Source organism: Thalassophryne amazonica, chromosome 9 (assembly GCF_902500255.1).
Source record: "Thalassophryne amazonica chromosome 9, fThaAma1.1, whole genome shotgun sequence".
In the NCBI taxonomy this organism is placed as follows: Eukaryota; Metazoa; Chordata; class Actinopteri; order Batrachoidiformes; family Batrachoididae; genus Thalassophryne; species Thalassophryne amazonica.
Window position 1 is genome coordinate 75043978 of NC_047111.1, and position 22334 is coordinate 75066311.

Sequence of the window (22334 nt, forward strand, 5' to 3'; positions counted from 1 at the left end):
GCACATTCAAATGTTAAACAATACTGTATTTGTTATTTTGTGCTCCCAACGCTCCCCTTTACTAGCGTGCTGCTGTTTTTGGATAGCTGTCATGAGGTCATTTCCCATGCTTTAAACAACTGAACATGAATGGTGAGAGAGGAGGAAGAGTGGAAAAGGGGAGCGTTGTGTGTGGGATAGTTCTGTCGTTACCTAAAGTCCCTAATCAGCTCAGCTGCTCAGCAGGGTGTTTGTGTGCATTTAGAAATAGAAATGACCAGATTCAGGCGAAACCACCCTGCGGTAACACAGAACTGTCAGAAAATAGAATCAGCTTCAGCAATTTATGTATTTACTGAAACACATATTTTAAAAACATCATTTACGAAAAGTCAAAATAATGTTCATTTGGCACATAACATTTTGTACACTGTGGGATCTTTCTTCCAGCTGGTGCAAAGGAACACACAGAAAAATTAAAGTGTCATTGTAGTTTTCACCTGGCGCAGTTGTGGTTTTGCCCTCTAGCACCCACATCCCGTAAAGCACCAATCAACTACAGATGGGAATTAAGAACCAGTTCCACTTCAAGACCTGTTCTAAACTTTGCAAAGCATCGGGAATGCATACCTCTGAGTTTAACAACTTCTTTAACAATCAAATCAAATCAATTTTATTTATATAGCACCAAATCACAACAACAGTTGCCCCAAGGCGCTTTATATTGCAAGGTAAAAGCCATACAATAATTACAGAAAAACCCCAACGGTCAAAATGACCCCCTATGAGCAAGCACTTGGCGACAGTGGGAAGGAAAAACTCCCTTTTAACAGGAAGAAACCTCCAGCAGAACCAGGCTCAGGGAGGGGCAGTCTTCTGCTGGGACTGGTTGGGGCTGAGGGGAGAGAATCAGGAAAAAGACATGCTGTGGAAGACAGCAGATCAATCACTAATGATTAAAGCGGAGTGGTGCTACAGAGCAAAAAGAGAAAGAAACACTCAGTGCATCATGGGAACCCCCCAGCAGTCCTAAATCTATAGTAGCATAACTAAGGTATGGTTCAGGGTCACCTGATCCAGCCCTAACTATAAGCTTTAGCAAAAAGGAAAGTTTTAAGCCTAATCTTAAAAGTAGAGAGGGTGTCTGTCTCCCTGATCCGAATTGGGAGCTGGTTCCACAGGAGAGGAGCCTGAAAGCTGAAGGCTGCCTCCCATTCTACTCTTACAAACCCTAGGAACTACAAGTAAGCCTGCAGTCTGAGAGCGAAGCGCTCTATTGGGGTGATATGGTACTATGAGGTCCCTAAGATAAGATGGGACCTGATTATTCAAAACCTTATAAGTAAGAAGAAGAATTTTAAATTCTATTCTAGAATTAACAGGAAGCCAATGAAGAGAGGCCAATATGGTTGAAATATGCTCTCTCCTTCTAGTCCCCGTCAGTACTCTATCTGCAGCATTTTGAATTAACTGAAGGCTTTTCAGGGAACTTTTAGAACAACCTGATAATAATGAATTACAATAGTCCAGCCTAGAGGAAATAAATGCATGAATTAGTTTTTCAGCATAACTCTGAGACAAGACCTTTCTAATTTTAGAGATATGCGCAAATATAAAAAAGCAGTCCTATGTATTTGCTTAATATGCGCATTGAAGGATATATCCTGATCAAAATGACTCCAAGATTTCTCACAGTATTACTAGAGGTCAGGGTAATGCCATCCAGAGTAAGGATCTGGTTAGACACCATGTTTCTAAGGTTTATGGGGCCAAGTACAATAACTTCAGTTTTATATCAATTTAAAAGCAGGAAATTAGAGGTCATCCATGTCTTTATGTCTGTAAGACATTCCTGCAGTTTAACTAATTGGTGTATGTCCTCTGGCTTCATGGATAGATAAAGCTGGGTATCATCTGTTAAAGGAATACTCGGCTCAATAGAGCTCTGACTCTTTGTCAGCCTGGCTACAGTGCTGAAAAGAAACCTGGGGTTGTTCTTTTTCTTCAATTAGTGATGAGTAGTAAGATGTCCTAGCTTTACGGAGGGCTTTTTTATAGAGCAACAGACTCTTTTTCCAGGCTAAGTGAAGATCTTCTAAATTAGTGAGACGCCATTTCCTCTCCAACTTACGGGTTATCTGCTTTAAGCTGCGAGTTTGTGAGTTACACCACGGAGTCAGGCACTTCTGATTTAAGGCTCTTTTTCAGAGGAGCTACAGCATCCAAAGTTGTGCTCAATGAGGATGTAAAACTATTGACGAGATAATCTATCTCACTCACAGAGTTTAGGTAGCTACTCTGCACTGTGTTGGTATATGGCATTGGAGAACATAACAAAGAAGGAATCATATCCTTAAACCTAGTTACAGCGCTTTCTGAAAGACTTCTACTGTAATGAAACTTATTCCCCACTGCTGGGTATTCCATTAAAGTAAATGTAAATGTTATTAAGAAATGATCAGACAGAAGGGGTTTTTCAGGGAATACTGTTAAGTCTTCAATTTCCATACCATAAGTCAAAACAAGATCTAAAGTATGATTAAAGTGGTGGGTGGACTCATTTACATTTTGAGCAAAGCCAATTGAGTGTAATAATAGATTAAATGCAGTCTTGAGGCCGTCATTCTCAGCATCTATGTGGATGTTAAAATCGCCCACTATAATTATCTTATCTGAGCTAAGCACTAAGTCAGACAAAAGGTCTGAAAATTCACATAGAAACTCACAGTAACGACCAGGTGGACGATAGATAACAACAAATAAAACTGGTTTTGGGACTTCCAATTTGGATGGACAAGACTAAGAGTCAAGCTTTCAAATGAATTAAAGCTCTGTCTGGGTTTTTGATTAATTAATAAGCTGGAGTGGAAGATTGCTGCTAATCCTCCCCCTCGGCCTGTGCTACGAGCATTCTGACAGTTAGTGTGACTCGGGGTGTTGACTCATTTAAACTAACATATTCATCCTGCTGTAACCAGGTTTCTGTAAGGCAGAATAAATCAATATGTTGATCAATTATTATATCATTTACTAACAGGGACTTAGAAGATAGAGACCTAATGTTTAATAGACCACATTTAACTGTTTTAGTCTGTGGTGCAGTTGAAGGTGCTATTTTTTCTTTTTGAATTTTTATGCTTAAATAGATTTTTACTGGTTGTTGGTGGTCTGGGAGCAGGCACCGTCTCTACGGGGATGGGGTATTGGGGGGATGGCAGGGGGAGAGAAGCTGCAGAGAGGTGTGTAAGACTACAACTCTGCTTCCTGGTCCCAACCCTGGGTAGTCACGGTTTGGAGGATTTAATAAAATTGGCCAGATTTCTAGAAATCAATCAATCAATCAATCAACCTCCAGCAGAACCAGGCTCAGGGAGGGGCAGTCTTCTGCTGGGACTGGTTGGGGCTGAGGGAGAGAACCAGGAAAAAGACATGCTGTGGAGGGGAGCAGAGATCGATCACTAATGATTAAATGCAGAGTGGTGCATACAGAGCAAAAAGAGAAAGAAACACTCAGTGCATCATGGGAACCCCCCAGCAGTCTAAATCTATAGCAGCATAACTAAGGGATGGTTCAGGGTCACCTGATCCAGCCCTAACTATAAGCTTTAGCAAAAAGGAAAGTTTTAAGCCTAATCTTAAAAGTAGAGAGGGTGTCTGTCTCCCTGATCTGAATTGGGAGCTGGTTCCACAGGAGAGGAGCCTGAAAGCTGAAGGCTCTGCCTCCCATTCTGCTCTTACAAACCCTAGGAACTACAAGTAAGCCTGCAGTCTGAGAGCGAAGCGCTCTATTGGGGTAATATGGTACTACGAGGTCCCTAAGCTAAGATGGGACCTGATTATTCAAAACCTTATAAGTAAGAAGAAGAATTTTAAATTCTATTCTAGAATTAACAGGAAGCCAATGAAGAGAGGCCAGTATGGGTGAGATATGCTCTCCTTCTAGTCCCCGTTAGTACTCTAGCTGCAGCATTTTGAATTAACTGAAGGCTTTCTACTGACATTGTACTCTACTGGTGGTTGGCTCTCATTGCGGTATGAGAGCCAACCACCAGTAGAGTACAATGTCAGTAGATGCTACCAGATTCAACGTCATCAATGTGCATCATCAATGTACATCTGTTGATGACAGTACAGAGAGAAAAAAATGTTCCAAAGCATGGCTACATGATAACAGTGCTATAGTTGTTATATCTGCAAACTGATAATTTCAAGTAAGGGTGGAAACAACATGCTGAAACATCTTTCAAAATAACATGGGATTCAGCGTTTGTGCCATGTATTTGACGAGTTCTTCTTTTGGCTTCTCCCATTCGGAGTCGCCACAGCAGATTAGTCATTTCCATCTCCCTGTCCTCTGCATCTTCTTCTGTCATATCAACCACCTGCATGTCCTCTCTCAGGACATCCATAAACCTCTTTAGCCTCCCTCTTCTCCTCCTGCCTGGCGGTTCCATCCTCAGAATCCTTCTCCCTATGTACCCTGGGCTCCTCCTCTGCACATGTCAAAACCATCTCAGTCTCACCTGTCTGAGTTTGTCTCCAAACCATCCTAGCTGTGCTGTCCCTCTGATATGTTCATTCCTATTCCTGTCCATCCTTGTCACACCCAAAGAGAATTGCAGTATGCCATGTATCTGAATCTCTGCGCATATACTCAGCATGAGTGATGCCGCTAATGTTTGCCAACCTAGCATCTCATCTGTAACAGATGACGGTAAATATCCTGTGTTATAATATATTTGCACCATGTGTGTTGCACATTTTTTCTTGGACTAAGAAACACTCCAGACCTCAACCCTCTGTAGTCCAGGGTATAATAGGCTGTTTTTGACTACTTTTGGTTTTACCTTTATAATTGTCCTCTTAAAAAGTGTTTACCTGGCCTTGTTTGGTGTAAATTTTTTTCAGCACAACCTCACCTGTGTGACTTTACAGTTTCTCATTCATTCTGACCTACTGTATTAAGACAGAGAACCTAAAATCACACAAAAATATAAAATACAAGTAGAAAAAAGGTTTGGGTTTTTTGACTGTGAAAACCATAAATTTGATTAACGAACCATTTTCATGACTTAAAATATAAATATAAATTGTAAATTACAAAAGTTAAATACAACTATTTACATAAATGCAGGAAATGTTTCAGGTGGTTTTTTGTACATTTATTTACAAAACAGTCAGATATCACAATAAGATTTAGAATGTAAATATAAATTGTACATTTCAAAAACATATAGTGCAGGAAATGCTAATGCTAAACTATTTACAAAACAATCAGATGTCAAAATAAGATGCAAAGCAAATTATTTGTGCCACTCAAAAAAACAATTCATGTCCAACACAACACGGAGGGGCCCATCGCAGGCCTGACACTTCCACGGTGTGTCCTCCTGAAGACACCTCAATCTGCCTTTTGTGGCTTTTTGGTGAGGATCTGTGCCTGTCAAAACTGGCACAGGAACGTGGCTCTGGCTCCTGTTCTGTGGGACACCTGTTTTGTCTGTGCTACACAGTTGACACACCAGCTCCACCATAAAGTCCTTGTGTGTCATGGGCTGCACTTAATGGCACTGCTGAGCTCACGATGCAAGATGAATGCATTTGTGGTTGCAATGTCAAGGAAGTGCAGTAACACTGTCCTGTACCAGCGTGCAGTTTTCCGATGGGTGGAGTAGTACTGGATGCTGGTCAGATAGATCGACTCCACCATGTTTTTATTATGAGTCGGATAGGTCAGGGAATGACCTACCTATTATAACACTGGGATAGGTCAGGGAATGCCTTTCACCGTCCAGTGTCTATCCTTCTCATCCTTTACCCTTCTCCGCACTGTCTCACCCGAAACACAAGAGGGATGGTGGAGCATACACTTCTTGTGTGTCCATCCACTTTACAAACACCAGAGGCCCCTCTCTTTTCCATCTTATAGATCTTCTTTCAGATTTTTTTGTGAGAGCATTTGTCTTTCCTCTGGGGCATCCTCATCTGTTCTCCCTATATGTGCCACATGCCCCAAACGTCATGTTAGCCAGGTCCATGAACAGTTTGGGACTCGTGTAAAAATTGTCCATGTAAATGTGGTACCCAGTACCAAGCGAGGATAGCTGGATCAGGTTCATGACCACATCATATGACAGCCCGTGCTCACTTGTGCTCACAGTCTTGCCAGTGTAAATGGTGAACTTGAGTGTGTAGCCATTACTTGAAACAGCCAACACAAAAAGGTTCATGCCCCATTTTATTGGCTTGTCCGTCAAATAGAGTCATTCCAGTTTTTCCCTTCGTCGCCACCATCCTTTCATCCACTGCCAGCTCCCTCCTCGGGTGGTAATAAGACTGGCAGGCCACTGAGGATGTCATCATAAAGAGGCCTGACACGAAACAATTTGTCATGACCTGGTGTTCCCTCTTTTCTATCTATAATTGTCTACATCCTCATCTGGATCACTTAGGTGGATGTTACAAAGTATCGATCTAAATCAGTCTCTGGACATTACTTTTGCTGGAAAGGGCACAGACAAAATATTAATTTGTTTCCAGTAGTCCTGGGAGACTTGGCAGTGACACCAACGACATGTATATCAGAAGTCCAAAAAATTTGTACAGATCGTCCATTTCAATGTCTGTCCATTGTATTTTTTCCTAATGCCGTTGTTTTTGCAGCAATTCAATTGGTGGTTGGTGCAAATTGTTCTAAATGTGTCAGTTGCAAATACAACAGAAAAAGGTGTTTTGGACTTTGGGTGGAAAGTGTATCAACTTGGACTCCTGGTGTTTCTGTGAAGGCTGTCACTTGTCCAGGTGGTTCCATAGTAGAGAGGCTTGAATCTTCACTGGACTGGGTTTGCTTGACGCTGAGGACGGTTCGCTTCACATCACAGAAGCTTCCTCAGCTAAATTCTTGCTCTGGTAGTCTGACTTCTGTCTTGACTCTTGTAGAGAAGAATAATGTGAAACAGTTGAAACCCAGCCTTAACCGGGGAGGGGGGTCTGAGACATGCTTTGTCCCCCTGTTTACAATGGGGTACTCAGGTCAAAGCAGTTTCAGTCTTTTGTTCATGGTATGAGTCATTCACGTCATCAGGAGAGTCGTCAGGGGAGCCGTCTGGAGAGGTGTCCGTCCCATCATTAGGAGGGACAGCTGCCCTTCATCAGGAGGGTGCTAACTAGAGCACATAGGTGCTAATTAAGCTATTTTTTAGTCACTAGCCTATAGCAGTCTGCCTCTCTAGTAGGAGGGGTCTGGTTAGGTTTAAACTCCAGCTTTTGTGGCTTCTGTTGTCCTTCTCTACAAAGAGTCAAGACAGAAGTCAGACTGCCAGAGCAAGAATTTAGCTGAGGAAGCTTCTGTGATTTGAAGCGAAACGTCCTCGGTCAAGTAACCTAGTCCAGTCGAAGATTCAGCTTCTCTACCTTTGGACTCCTGGTGTTCTCCGAGGCTGAAGATCTTCTTACTGGCTGGAGATGCGGGTGTCTGCGTACTCCTCCGTGTTCCTAGGCAGTCAGTGCTGGGGAGTGTCTCTGCTGCGCGTCCAAGTGGAAGATCTGGATCTGGAGACAGAAGCGCGCATCCTCCGACCCTCTGTTCAGATCTCCATGCGCACATTGGTGGATCCACCTGCTTGGTTGCTCCTCACAGAACAAAAGAGGGTTGGTCACCAGGGGGGCACCAAAGTTTTATGAAAAAACACAAATTTGACCACTTTGGCGCTGCCTGGTGGCCAACGCGATACAATCCCTTCCTATTTTTTTGGTTGCTATAAAGAGGGCAAGTCTTGCCCTTTCTAATACATTAAAAATCTTGCTGGGGATTAAACGCATATTGAATAATAGCCTTCACAAATATGAGCATTTCTGAAAAATTCATCAACTTGAAGTGCCCCCTATAGTCAATGCATTCAATCCCCCAACCCAGTTTAGTGATTATTTTTGAAGAACTGTCCTCCTATAATACTTAAATCACAAAAAGTACTTTGGGTGACTGAATGTATTCCATGTAAGAGCTGTCAAATCTTTCCTGTTCACCAAATTTCAGTTTAAGGCCATTCTGGTGTGAACTTTGATGACCCCTGGTGAGGTCACCGTATGAAATTTGGGCCAACATTTTGGTGTGTTTGTTTGGTGGTCGGTGCATCCAGTTACCAAAGTTTGAGCAAAATCTGAGTTGGTCACTATCACAGCCCCATGTAAACTGCCTGATTCTTACAAAATTGGCTCTAAAACTCACGACTGCACAACTCTCAAAATCAAAAGTTTTTATATCATTAATACCGGGAGGTCCAAAGCTCTGCATGCCAAAAATAAATAAATAAATAAAACCATCGCATTCTGGCATTTATACATTTTTTAAACTGAATTTAGGGTTTCAAGTAAAGGTCATGAGAATCCAGAATTTGAAAAGGTCTCAGTTCTTCACTGTAAGTATTTTAAATAATAACATATGAATGCTATATTAAAGACTAATATTGCAATCAACAGCTATTTTCTATATAATGTTTAACACCCCTGTCACACCTTAATGCCCCCATCACACATAGCAAGAATTGCTGGAACCATGCATGAGACGGCAAATATGGCCATAATCCAACGCAGTTGGGAAGAAAAGAGGTGTGGCCAGCAGTGTCAGATGCGCAGACAGACTGCCTCGTTCACAGACCTGTCAGATCACATCCAGCGTATATGTGGTTGACACATATTACTGTCAGAACGGCCATAAAAGGCGCTGCAGGCTGCCTGATCTCCAAATGTCTGGATGGCAAACACAGGACTGGAGCGCTATGTTCCTCATGTCCATAAGTGCATAGCACGTGTGGGGCTGCAATTATCACTCAGCTCTGTGTGTGTGTGTGTTTGTGTGTGTGGTGTGTGTGTGTGTGTGTGTGGGTGTGTGTGTGTGTGTGTGTGTGTGTTGTGGTGTGTGTGTGTGTGTGTGTGCATACCGCTGGCATGGGCCACTAAGCATGCGCGGGATGCATGTGCTACTAGACACCTTCACTCAAAGTTTGCTCGGCAGTGTGCCATGCAGTCCCCTGCGGTCAGACGGAGCCTTTCCAGGGAACTTTCTTTTTTCTTTTTTGGTCACTTCAGGACCACAACACAACTCTGGACACCGCGATGGTTGGATTATCACATGGGATTAATATTTTTATTTGGGTGAGAGGATTTAACCGCAAGCTGATATTATGGCCTCATGTCCATGTCCACGACTATGAAACACTCCTGGAACCCGCTGTTGGGAGGTGAGAATTCATGTTTATTAATGGTGTAACTGCCTGGCACTAGTTCCACATCTTACAGTAGAAGGTGATCATTTGTTACAGTGTGAGATACCGTCCAGCTCTGAGCCTGACACATGCAATAATGCGTTTACTGCATATGACATAGAGGCACAGCTGCCTGTGTTATGATGGAGACATAGTTCACATTATTTACGTCCCCATGGGAAGAAATGGACAATATCTGTACTGTAAGGTCTACTGTGGATAGAACAGCCTGTTCAGATTTGCGGCTGTGGGCGCACAGTAGTGCACGGAAGCTTTCAGTTGATAGCCCGCTGTTCACATTCACTGTATGAGGTCTATTAGAAAAGTATCCGACCTTATTATTTTTTTCAAAAAACCATATGGATTTGAATCACGTGTAATTGCGTCAGACAGCTTGAACCCACGTGCGCATGCGTGAGTTTTTCCACGCCTGTTGGTTGCGTCATTCACCTCTGAGCAGGCTTTGAGTGAGGAGTGGTCCACCCCCTCTGCGGATTTCATTGTCAGGAAATGGCGGAATGATTTGGGCTTTTTTTCGCATCAGAATTTTTTCAGAAACTGTTAGAGACTGGCACATGGAAACCATTCGAAAATTTATCTGGCTTTCGGGTGAAAATTTACGGGCTTCACAGAGAATAAGGACTGTTACTACAGCTTTAAGGACGGCTTTAAGGACGCTCGAAAGGCGCACGGCGCTCCATGCCGCCATCGAGAGCCACAAACCACCGGATCATTTCTTAACGGATGGCTCTGTGGAAGCCGGGACCAATCGTGTGCCTTTCTCTGGTTATCACAAGAGCTGGACATCAAGATTTTCCGTCAGATTTCACTTTTAACAAGAAATTTTGTCATGGAAAGCCGAGCGGAGGCTTCGCGCGTCACGATGGATTCGCTACTGGAGCGAGACAAACCACCTCCGTTTTGGGTCTCAGCAGGACGGCTTTGAGATGGCGTTCAGACAGCTGGTGGTTTTCCATCGAGTGATTATCCGAGAAATTGTGGATAGTGCCTGGACATGCCAGAACATGTCCCGTGAGGCTTCATCACGGCGTTGCTGTGCGCCATGCGGTACCGCTGCGACGCGCGAAGCCTCCGCTCCTCTTTCCATGACAAAAACTCCTGTAACAGTGGAATGTGCCGTTCATTTCCAAACTGGACGCTGTGTTTTATCCGGGACGTCGTCTGACTAGCACAGGAATTGTGAAAAGACGTGGACATCAGCACTTTTTTGGCACATTGAGACAGACGTGCGGAGGAATTCCATGCGTTGTGGCAGTGCTGCAATGGCGCAAAGCAACGCCGTGATGAAGCCTCACGGGACATGTTCTGGCATGTCCAGGCACATCCACAATTTCTCGGATAATCACTCGATGGAAAAACCACCGACAGCTGTCTGAACGCCATCTCAAAGCCATCCTGTGAGACCAAAACGGAGGTGTTCCTTTGTCTCACTCCATCAGCAAATCGGTCATGACGCGCGAAGCCTCCGCTTGGCTTTCCATGACAAAAATCTCTTGTTAAAAGTGAATTCTGCCGGAAAATAGTTGATGTCCAGCTCTTGTGATAACCAGAGACTAGTGCACCGACGGTCCGGCTCCACAGAGCCATCCGTTTAGAAATGATCCGGTGGCTTGTGGCTCTCGATGGCGTCACGGAGGTGCGGCGCGTCGAGTGTCCTTAAAGCTGTAGTACAGTCCTTATCTCTGTGAAGCCCGTAAAATTTTCACCCGAAAGCCAAGATAAATTTTTCGATGGTTTCCAGCTGCCAGTCTCTAACAGTTTCTGAAAAAATACTGTGGAAAAAAGACCAAATCATTCCGCCATTTCCTTACAATGAAAATCCGCCGAAGGGGTGGGACCACTTCTCACTCAAAGCCTGCTCACAGGCGAATGACGCAACCGACAGGCGTGGAAAAACTCACGCATGCGCGAGGGTTCAAGCTTGTCTGACGCAGCACGACCAGTGATTCAAATCCATATGGATTTGAAAAAATAATAAGGTCAGATACTTTTCTAAATAGACCTCGTACATGATAATAATTCATAATTATTATTGTGATGAAGCGTGCCACATACATATCAAGGCTATAAATTAATTAATTAAGAGTTAGGTGGGAGCATAGCTGACAGAATTTACAATAACTGAAATGAAAAGCCTTCAGATGGGTTTTGTTTTGTACCTAATCTTGAGACCATGTCTTCTTGTCAGGCAGTGTTTCAAAATATGTGTTATGATGAGATAAATATCTCTTGAATTTGTTTGAAAATGACAGATGTATAATGCACAGAGAGGAATTGGGGTCAGGGTTCAATACGGGCCAACAGGCTCATTTCTGTCCCAGGGTCCCAAAGCAGATTAATACAGGCAGTGAACAGGATTGGGCCAACAACTGCCCCATGGGGCATACCACACGTAAGCCGATCAAAGCCAATGTCAGTAGTGAAACTGAAATGAACAGAAAAGGGGAGCCGAGGCTGATGTTTCTCAGCTGAGGAACTGGAGCTCACTTGTAGATGGAATTACCCTTACCAAAAGTAGTATATGCAAGTATGTTCAAGTATACTTCTAGTTTACTTTTTATATACTTATAAGTACTATTTTTTTGGTAAGGGTACTTGCAACAGTAAGTCTTCGTAATGAGCCCTTCATATCTACGTGGAAGCAGCCTTCCTCATGGAGACCACCATGTTGCAGTGCCATGTTGATACAGTAGCCCACAATGGACATATACGTACTATAACTTATGTGTTTTGCAATGCATCTGGAAGACTAAAGAAAAAAGAAGTTATATCAGTTTATATCAGTTATATACTGTCTACTGGTTGCAATTGCAGGCTAACAAGTTTGGCAAATTTAATTTTTGTGAAATGGAAGCTTGTGCATTTTGCTTATTACAAAAGGAAAGGGAGTCTGAATCCCCATAGCCAAAGAAGCATTGTTGGCATTGCAACTTAAAATCTCGTCCAGTCAGCAAATCAGTGATTGCTTGATGTATTCAGTCTTTGCCCACATTCTTCTACATCTTACCACTAGGCCATCAATTCAGTTACAACAACAACAAAAAAACAAAACAAACAAAAACTTAAGACTCATTTTGTCTTCTTTTTAAATAATAATAATGCTCTGGTGTTGAGCAAATCCTGACCTTTCACACACACACACACACACACACACACACATATACACACACACATATACACACACACACACACACCACACCACACACACACACACACACACATATATATATATATAAAGGATTAATCCAGGTTTTGAGTATATTTCTTGTTACATGGGAAACAAGGTACCAGTAGATTCGGTAGATTCTAACAAATCCAACAAGACCAAGCATTCATGATATGCACACTCTTAAGGCTATGAAATTGGGCTATTAGTAAAAAAAAGTAGAAAAGGGGATGTTCACAATAATAGTAGTAGTGTGGCATTCGGTCAGTGAGTTCGTCAATTTTGTGGAACAAACAGGTGTGAATCAGGTGTCCCCTATTTAAGGATGAAGCCAACACCTGTTGAACATGCTTTTCTCTTTGAAAGCCTGAGGAAAATGGGACGTTCAAGACATTGTCCAGAAGAACAGGGTAGTTTTATTAAAAAGTTGATTGGAGAGGGGAAAACTTTTACGCAGGTGCAAAGAATTATAGGCTGTTCATCTACAATGATCTCCAATGCTTTAAAATGGACAAAAAACAGAGACGAGTGGAAGAAAATGGAAAACAACCATCAAAATGGATAAAGAATAACCAGAATGGCAAAGGCTCACCCACTGATCAGCTCCAGGATGATCAAAGACAGTCTGGAGTTACCTGAAAGTGCTGTGACAGTTAGAAGACGCCTGTGTGAAGCTAATGTATTTGCAAGAATCCCCCACAAAGTCCCTCTGTTAAATAAAAGACATGTGCAGAAGAGGTTACAATTTGCCAAAGAACAAATCAACTGGCCTAAAGAGTAATGGAGGAATATTTTGTGGACTGATGAGAGTAAAATTGTTCTTTTTGGGTCCAAGGGCCGCAGACAGTTTGTGAGATGACCCCCAAACTCTGAATTCAAGCCACAGTTTACAGTGAAGACAGTGAAGCATGGTGGTGCAAGCATCATGATATGGGCATGTTTCTCCTACTATGGTGTTGGGCCTATATATCACATACCAGGTATCATGGATCAGTTTGGATATGTCAAATACTTGAAGAGGTCATGTTGCCTTATGCTGAAGAGGACATGCCCTTGAAATGGGTGTTTCAACAAGACAGTGACCCCAAGCGCACTAGTAAACAACCAAAATCTTGGTTCCTGTTGTGTGGGCCGCTGAAGAGGAGGTACTGCTGGCCCACCACCACCAGAGGGCGCCCTGCCGGAGTGCGGGCTCCAGCACCAGAGGGCGCTGCCGCATCATGGGAGTAGCCTGGGTGACAGCTGTCACCCATCACCAGACACAGCTGTTCCACTCAGCACAGAGGTATATCAGGAGGACGGCGTCTCCACCTCAGTGCCGAGATAATCGCCCTAAGACTAAGGTAGTATTCTCTGCATTTATATATCGCATAACCAGCTAAACCTGTTAAACCTTTTCAGGACTGGTGACTACAGATAGCTTCATTGTTTGGATAAGTACTCACCTTCCTGCTGTTCTTTGACAAGAGGTGAGGCGGCTTCTCCCCTCTCCGTTACTGGGTGCGGTCATCACACGCCTGTGTGTTGTTGCTCTCTCCTGCCAGCAGTACCGGATCCGACGAGCGGAGGCAGTGGCCACCTGGGAATTCGGGACTTGGCGGTTCCAGTATTTCCAGGGTTCGGTGGCAGAGGAGATCTGGGTGGTTCCGGTTCGACTGAGACGGACGTCTCCTACCTTCGAGCCTGCCCACACGACACCAGCGGATTCGACCCCAAATTGTGTTTGTTATATTAATTGTGCTTGTTTCACAGAAGTAAATCTTGTTATTTACCTCTCCATTGTCCGTTCATTGCGCCCCCTGTTGTGGGTCCGTGGTCCTACACTTTCACAACAGTTCCAAACCAAAAAAATTAATGCCTCGCAGATGTGAAGAAATCATGAAAAACTGTGGTTATACAACTAAATACTAGTTTAGTGATTCAGAGTATTGCTAAAAAAGAAGTTTGAACATAATAGTTTTGAGTAGCATCAACAGCAGATGCTACTATTATTGTGAACACCCCCTTTTCTACTTTTTTTAAATAATAGCCCAATTTCATAGCCTTAAGAGTGTGCATATCATGAATGCTTGGGCTTGTTGGATTTGTGAGAATCTACTGAATCTACTGGTACCTTATTTCCCATGTAACAATAAGAATATACTCAAAACCTGGATTATCTTTTTAGTCACATAGCACTACTATTATTCTGAACACTACTGTATATATATATATATATATATATATATATATATATATATATATATATATATATATATATATATATATATATATATATACTCTAACGCCAACAAGGAAGTAATTACATTGCATTTGTTTGTCAGTAGGAGTGCTCAAAAATGTTTTAATGTATTTTAATGGCATTTTGTGGAGAAGTAAGCTTTGGATGCTGCAAACACAGATTAGATTTTGAGTGACATGCAAAGAGGGGGATCATTTTAGCTTAATATTATTATGTGTGCTGTTTTATTTTGGGTTTTGGCTCCTCCAGCTGTGCTTCAGCTTTGTTAAAAAGAGAGAAACAAATGGGCTGATGAGCCTTGTTAATGTAATATCCCACAAAATATGTCTAACCATGCGTGTATGAGAATGAGAGGAGCCATTGTTCTGGTGTTATTAGTTCAACATAACATCATTGTTCTATATGACACAATGTCAGTTAAAGGAATTTTACTCTGTCTGAAAATGCCACTTTGAATGTCAGTCACTGTTTATCTGACGGATACAACTGCAGGACACTGGGTGGAGTTCTGGAGTGGATTTCCTAAAAGGAATTATTAAATCAGATGGAATAGTAACCAAACAAATCTGGTTCATTAATACCTCACTTTAATCCACCATCTTTGGTCTTGGAGCAGTTTGCAGCTCTGATGCAGCAGACGTACATACATACACCTGTGCACAGCTTGTGTCCAACACGTGTAAATGTGTGTGTGTGTTTAATGTATGCTTCCTGCAGGAGTGAGAGGCCAGAGAGTGGAAATGGATGATGGGAAAGCAGAATATGTGGGCTCAAAGGTGGATCTTCATTGTCGGTTTGTAAACAGTGAGCCACCTGTCAAAATCTCACAGGTAGGAGATCACCTGAATGTGAGTGCAAATAAAAATGCACATACACACACACACACACACACACGCACGCATGCAACCAAAATTTCAGTCATGCCTAGGGAACCTATAGTGTACCCCACCTCTTGGCCGGGTACACTATAGGGTCCAGCACCTTTGTGACCCTCAAAGAAGCTGCCTAATAATTATGCACACCATGATGTAGGCTTTTAATTATTTTAAGCCCCTTTCACACTGGTGCAAATGTAGAGCTGCATATTGAGGTGGAGTGTTTCGTTTAAGTACGCCTGAAATGCACGCGTACTCAGCCTTTTTCCGTGTTCGTTGCGTTCGTAGATTTGCTTGCAGCTGCGTGTGTTTGCTTTTTAATGTGTGCGCACACTCGCGTGTAGCCCTTGCCGCTATTTAAAACCAATTCAACTCTTTTTCAGTTCACTCCTGCCAGCTGTGCAGAACACATCATTGCGCTTGAAAAACAGTGGACTGTATCATCAAGTTTTTACAGTTGAATACTGCCACGTATGTAGCCACAGCTGCTATTTTCTGGCTCTGTGGAAGTGCGCTCTGTACTCTACTGCACGGTGTGGTGCACGTCAGAAACAAAGTAATTTAACATTATTTTATTTTTTGTCTTGGTGGATCATTTTCATTGTGTACAGATGCTGCTGAGTCTGGCTGTGGTAAAGGCTGCTGTGAATGAAGCACAAAGTTTTAAAGCTCCGGTTGCTCCGATCAAGTCCACTGATTTGATCAGACCTGATCAATCAGGACATCTGATGATCGCACTGACATGCAACGACTGCTCTTTTAAAGAGTCACTGTCAGGGCAACCGGGCGGAAACACCAAGAAATGTCAGGGTCAAACACCTTTAGACACTTAAGAAAGAATGGACACGGGATGCAGCAAATCTTTTTGGTCAGCTTTACAAAGGGAAGAGCAGTCTCAGAGCACACAGTCTCCACTTCACTCTCTTCGACTGTCTCTCTCTGCTCAGCATCTTTTATTCACTCAAAAAACGTGATGTACAAACAGGGTGTGATCATGTAGTTATTGGTTATAGGCTCACATGAGTCATACAACTTGTCAGTTACCTTGAGTAGAGGCACATGCAAAACATCCTGTGCAGCTAAAATCCTTTTTAGGATTTCTTTTGACTGTTGACTTATACTCCCTTCTACTCCCATCAAACATCCTGTCTTCAGGCAGGATGTCAAACCGACTGGTGCTCATCAGTTCTGTTGCTTACTGACTTACCACGGGAACTTTCCTCGTTGCTGGGCTCAGCGGTCAGCACGGACGTGTAACACAGCACAGTACAGAAATATAAGCATAAAATAATGAAATGCTGAACAAGTGATAATATATAGTGATGAACAAATGATAATAACTGTAAAATGACTTCCGTAGTATTAAGAGCATAATTTGTCCGACAGTCACAGCGCTTATTCAGGTTTGATCACACCTGAGAGCGAGAGAGAGCGAGAGAGAGAGAGAGAGAGAGAGAGAGAGAGAGAGAGAGAGAGAGAGCGAGAGAGAGCGAGAGAGAGAGAGAGAGAGAGAGAGAGAGAGAGAGCGCGAGAGAGAGAGAGAGCGAGAGAGAGAGAGAGCGAGAGCGAGAGAGAGAGAGAGAGATGGAGAAAAAGAGAAAGCAACAGAGAGAGAGACAGAGACAGTGTTTTTTTTTTTTTTACCCCAACAGGCGTCAAAAATGGAGCGCCAAGCTCCCATTTTGCACAGACGAGAGAACGTCATTTTTGCACCATGTGTCTCTGAAGGTGTCCATGTTATCAGTAAGAGCATAAAACTGGAAGTCCACTCTGATGCGGGCTACCAAGAGTCCCTTCAGCATAAACTCAGGGTCCACTGACCCCTGAGCTAAAACACAGTTTTTCCAAGTCTTCTAGATGGCCAACTTGGCGAATCCACAAAGCAGGTTAATTAACACATGCAACCTCCTGGATTGTGATATTTTGGACAAAAAATAAACAAGTCCATAGCCCAAACCCACGAAACCACCTCCCCAACAACCCAAACAGCCCTGATAACCGGTTACACTGTGCAAAAACATGGTGAACAGTTTCCCTAAGTGGACAGAAAGGACAAACCCCCTCAACCGCTGGATCCAGGTGCGCCAGATACCCGTTTGTAGCCAGAAGCCCGTGTACAATCCTCCACTGGAGGTCCCCCGTGCATTTGTCGAGTGGGGGTTTGTACAGGCTTCGACAGCACCCCACAGGAGACAAGGTGGCACCAAAAAACGCTGACCACTTTGACGCCGCCAATCCTGCCAAACAGCGTAAGTGTGACACTTTGACACAGGTAAAATAGAGGTAAAATAGAGAGCTTTCTTGCCGATACTCTCAAACTCTCCCAAAACAGGTGACCTGAAAGACAGGAGAGCCCCCTGCTCCTCCTGCCACACCCCCACAGCAGGCGAGACAGTCAGAGAGGGGAACACGTACTCACATTCATCATCCCACTGGTCAAACAGAGTACGGTTCTCAGCAAACGCTCTGTGGGGCCCTGGCAGGGAAGCACAAACCTCCTCCACCACCCTGAGCAGCATCCTAACATGCGTAGTAGATGGCCCAATTTGGTGCACCCCGCCTCCCTCAGGCAGGACTGCAGAGTAGCAGATGACAACCCAGGAGAGCTAACAAAGTCATTGAAGAAAAGAGGCCCCTCAAACAGCCACATCCCTGGTGTGCCGATGTTGTCCTTGTGCACAGAGAGGACCTGCCATGCCTGGAGAACTGACTGGTAAAAAGGCGAGGTGCGCGAACTGACCAACAGAACCCGACCCTGAACGATCTGTGGTGGATATCAAGTCGAGGCGAAAACAAAACTGCCACTCCAGCACTGATGTTGGAGCCATGACTCTGATAAAAAGGTCCCCTCCACCACCGAGCCCAGTCCACTTCATTATCTGTCAGAGTGAGTCTCCTGCAGGAACAACACATGCAACCCCTGCTCAAAGAGCTCAGAGACCAAAGCCCTCCTCCGGTCGTCCCTGCCACCGTTCATGTTCAAAGAGCCCACTTTCAGATGCTGCATGTGGACTGAGTGAAGACAGAACAGAGAGAAAGACAAATAGAGAAGATAGAACACCTGGTGAGACACATTCATACTCTAACTGGTGGATTTACGACCCCTGCGACCTCACCCTTGCTTGGACAGAGATTCAGTGATATGTTAGTAAATGATATAATAATTGATCAACATATTGATTTATTCTGCCTTACAGAAACCTGGTTACAGAAGGATGAATACAGTATGTTAGTGTAAATGAGTCAACACCCCCGAGTCACAGTAACTGTCAGAATGCTCGTAGCACAGGCCGAGGGGGAGGATTAGCAGCAATCTTCCACTACAGCTTATTAATTAATCAAAAACCCAGACAGAGCTTTAATTCATTTGAAAGCTTGACTCTTAGTCTTGTCCATCCAAATTGGAAGTCCCAAAAACAGTTTTATTTGTTGTTATCTATCGTCCACCTGGTCGTTACTGTGAGTTTCTCTGTGAATTTTCAGACCTTTTGTCTGACTTAGTGCTTAGCTCAGATAAGATAATTATAGTGGGCGATTTTAACATCCACATAGATGCTGAGAATGACAGCCTCAACACTGCATTTAATCTATTATTAGACTCAGTTGGCTTCGCTCAAAATGTAAATGAGTCCACCCACCACTTTAACCATACTTTAGATCTTGTTCTGACTTATGGTATGGAAATTGAAGACCTAACAGTATTCCCTGAAAACCCCCTTCTGTCTGATCATTTCTTAATAACATGTACATTTACTTTAATGTACTACCCAGCAGTGGGGAATAAGTTTCATTACAGTAGAAGTCTTTCAGAAAGCGCTGTAACTAGGTTTAAGGATATGATTCCTTCTTTGTTATGTTCTCCAGTGCCATATACCAACACAGTGCAGAGTAGCTACCTTAACTCTGTGAGATAGATTATCTCGTCAATAGTTTTACATCCTCATTGAGCACAACTTTGGTTGCTGTAGCTCCTCTGAAAAAGAGAGCCTTAAATCAGAAGTGCCTGACTCCCTGGTATAACTCACAAACTCGCAGCTTAAAGCAGATAACCCATACGTTGGAGAGGAAATGGCATCTCACTAATTTAGAAGAGCTTCACTTAGCCTGGAAAAAGAGTCTGTTGCTCTATAAAAAAGCCCTCCGTAAAGCTAGGACATCTTACTACTCATCACTAATTGAAGAAAATAAGAACAACCCCAGGTTTCTTTTCAGCACTGTAGCCAGGCTGACAAAGAGTCAGAGCTCTATTGAGCCGAGTATTCCTTTAACTTTAACTAGTAATGACTTCATGACTTTCTTTGCTAATAAAATTTTAACTATTAGAGAAAAATTACTCATAACCATCCCAAAGACATATCATTATCTTTGGCTGCTTTCAGTAATGCTGGAATTTGGTTAGATTCTTTCTCTCTGATTGTTCTGTCTGAGTTATTTTCATTAGTTACTTCCTCCAAACCATCAACATGTCTATTAGACCCCATTCCTACCAGGCTGCTCAAGGAAGCCCTACCATTAATTAATGCTTCGATCTTAAATATGATCAATCTATCTTTATTAGTTGGCTATGTACCACAGGCTTTTAAGGTGGCAGTAATTAAACATTACTTAAAAAGCCATCACTTGACCCAGCTATCTTAGCTAATTATAGGCCAATCTCCAACCTTCCTTTTCTCTAAAACATTCTTGAAAGGGTAGTTGTAAAACAGCTAACTGGTCATCTGCAGAGGAATGGTCTATTTGAAGAGTTTCAGTCAGGTTTTAGAATTCATCATAGTACAGAAACAGCATTAGTGAAGGTTACAAATGATCTTCTTATGGCCTCAGACAGTGGATTCATCTCTGTGCTTGTCCTGTTAGACCTCAGTGCTGCTTTTGATACTGTTGACCATAATATTTTATTACAGAGATTAGAGCATGCCATAGGTATTAAAGGCACTGATCTGCGGTGGTTTGAATCATATTTATCTAATAGATTACAATTTGTTCATGTAAATGGGTAGTCTTCTTCACAGACTAAGGTTAATTATGGAGTTCCACAAGGTTCTGTGCTAGGACCAATTTTATTCACTTTATACATGCTTCCCTTAGGCAGTATTATTAGAAAGCATTGCTTAAATTTTCATTGTTACGCAGATGATACCCAGCTTTATCTATCCATGAAGCCAGAGGACACACACCAATTAGTTAAACTGCAGGATTGTCTTACAGACATAAAGACATGGATGACCTCTAATTTCCTGCTTTTAAATTCAGATAAAACTGAAGTTATTGTACTTGGCCCCACAAATCTTAGAAACATGGTGTCTAACCAGATCCTTACTCTGGATGGCATTACCCTGACCTCTAGTAATACTGTGAGAATCACTGTGGAGTCATTTTTGATCAGGATATGTCCTTCAATGCGCATATTAAGCAAATATGTAGGACTGCTTTTTTGCATTTGTGCAATATCTCTAAATGGACTGCATTTATATATCGCTTTTCCATCTGCATCAGACGCTCAAAGCGCTTTACAATAATGCCTCACATTCACCCCGATGTCAGGGTGCTGCCATACAAGGCGCTCACTACATACCGGGAGCAATAGGGGATTACAGGCAGGCGGGGATTTGAACCCAGGATCTTCTGGTCTCAAGCCCAACACCTTAACCACTAGACCATCACCTCCCCTATCTAAAATAGAAAGGTCTTGTCTCAGAGTGATGCTGAAAAACATGCATTTATTTCCTCTAGGCTGGACTATTGTAATTCATTATTATCAGGTTGTCCTAAAAGTTCCCTGAAAAGCCTTCAGTTAATTCAAAATGCTGCAGCTAGAGTATTGATGGGGACTAGAAGGAGAGAGCATATTTCACCCATATTGGCCTCTCTTCATTGGCTTCCTGTTAATTCTAGAATAGAATTTAAAATTCTTCTTCTTACTTATAAGGTTTTGAATAATCAGGTCCCATCTTATCTTAGGGACCTCATAGTACCATATCACCCCAATAGAGCGCTTCGCTCTCAGACTGCAGACTTACTTGTAGTTCCTAGGGTTTTTAAGAGTAGAATGGGAGGCAGAGCCTTCAGCTTTCAGGCTCCTCTCCTGTGGAACCAGCTCCCAATTCGGATCAGGGAGACAGACACCCTCTCTACTTTTAAGATTAGGCTTAAAACTTTCCTTTTTGCTAAAGCTTATAGTTAGGGCTGGATCAGGTGACCCTGAACCATCCCTTAGTTATGCTGCTATAGACTTAGACTGCTGGGGGGTTCCCATGATGCACTGAGTGTTTCTTTCTCTTTTTGCTCTGTATGCACCACTCTGCATTTAATCATTAGTGATTGATCTCTGCTCTCTTCCACAGCATGTCTTTTTCCTGATTCTCTCCCCTCAGCCCCAACCAGTCCGAGCAGAAGACTGCCCCTCCCTGAGCCTGGTTCTGACTGCCCCTCCCTGAGCCTGGTTCTGCTGGAGGTTTCTTCCTGTTAAAAGGGAGTTTTTCCTTCCCACTGTCGCCAAGTGCTTGCTCACAGGGGATCGTTTTGACCGTTGGGGTTTTTCTGTAATTATTGTATGGCTTTTGCCTTACAGTATAAAGCGCCTTGGGGCAACTGTTTGTTGTGATTTGGTGCTATATAAATAAAATTGATTTGATTTTGATTTGATGCTTCCTGATTCTGTACCGTGTCTTCTCATCCAGCAGGTCCAGACCAACTAGCCTCCTCAACACTTTAACAGATTTCACAAATTTCTCCGTGTCTGGAAAATAATATGCAACTTTCACTGATTTACCAAATGAATCATCCAG

The 22334-nt window shown here is 42.9% G+C and overlaps 1 pseudogene; it reads left to right on the top strand.

The window, feature by feature from the left end:
• LOC117517960 overlaps positions 1 to 22334 on the top strand; it is a 139774-nt pseudogene that overhangs the window by 79990 nt on the left and 37450 nt on the right.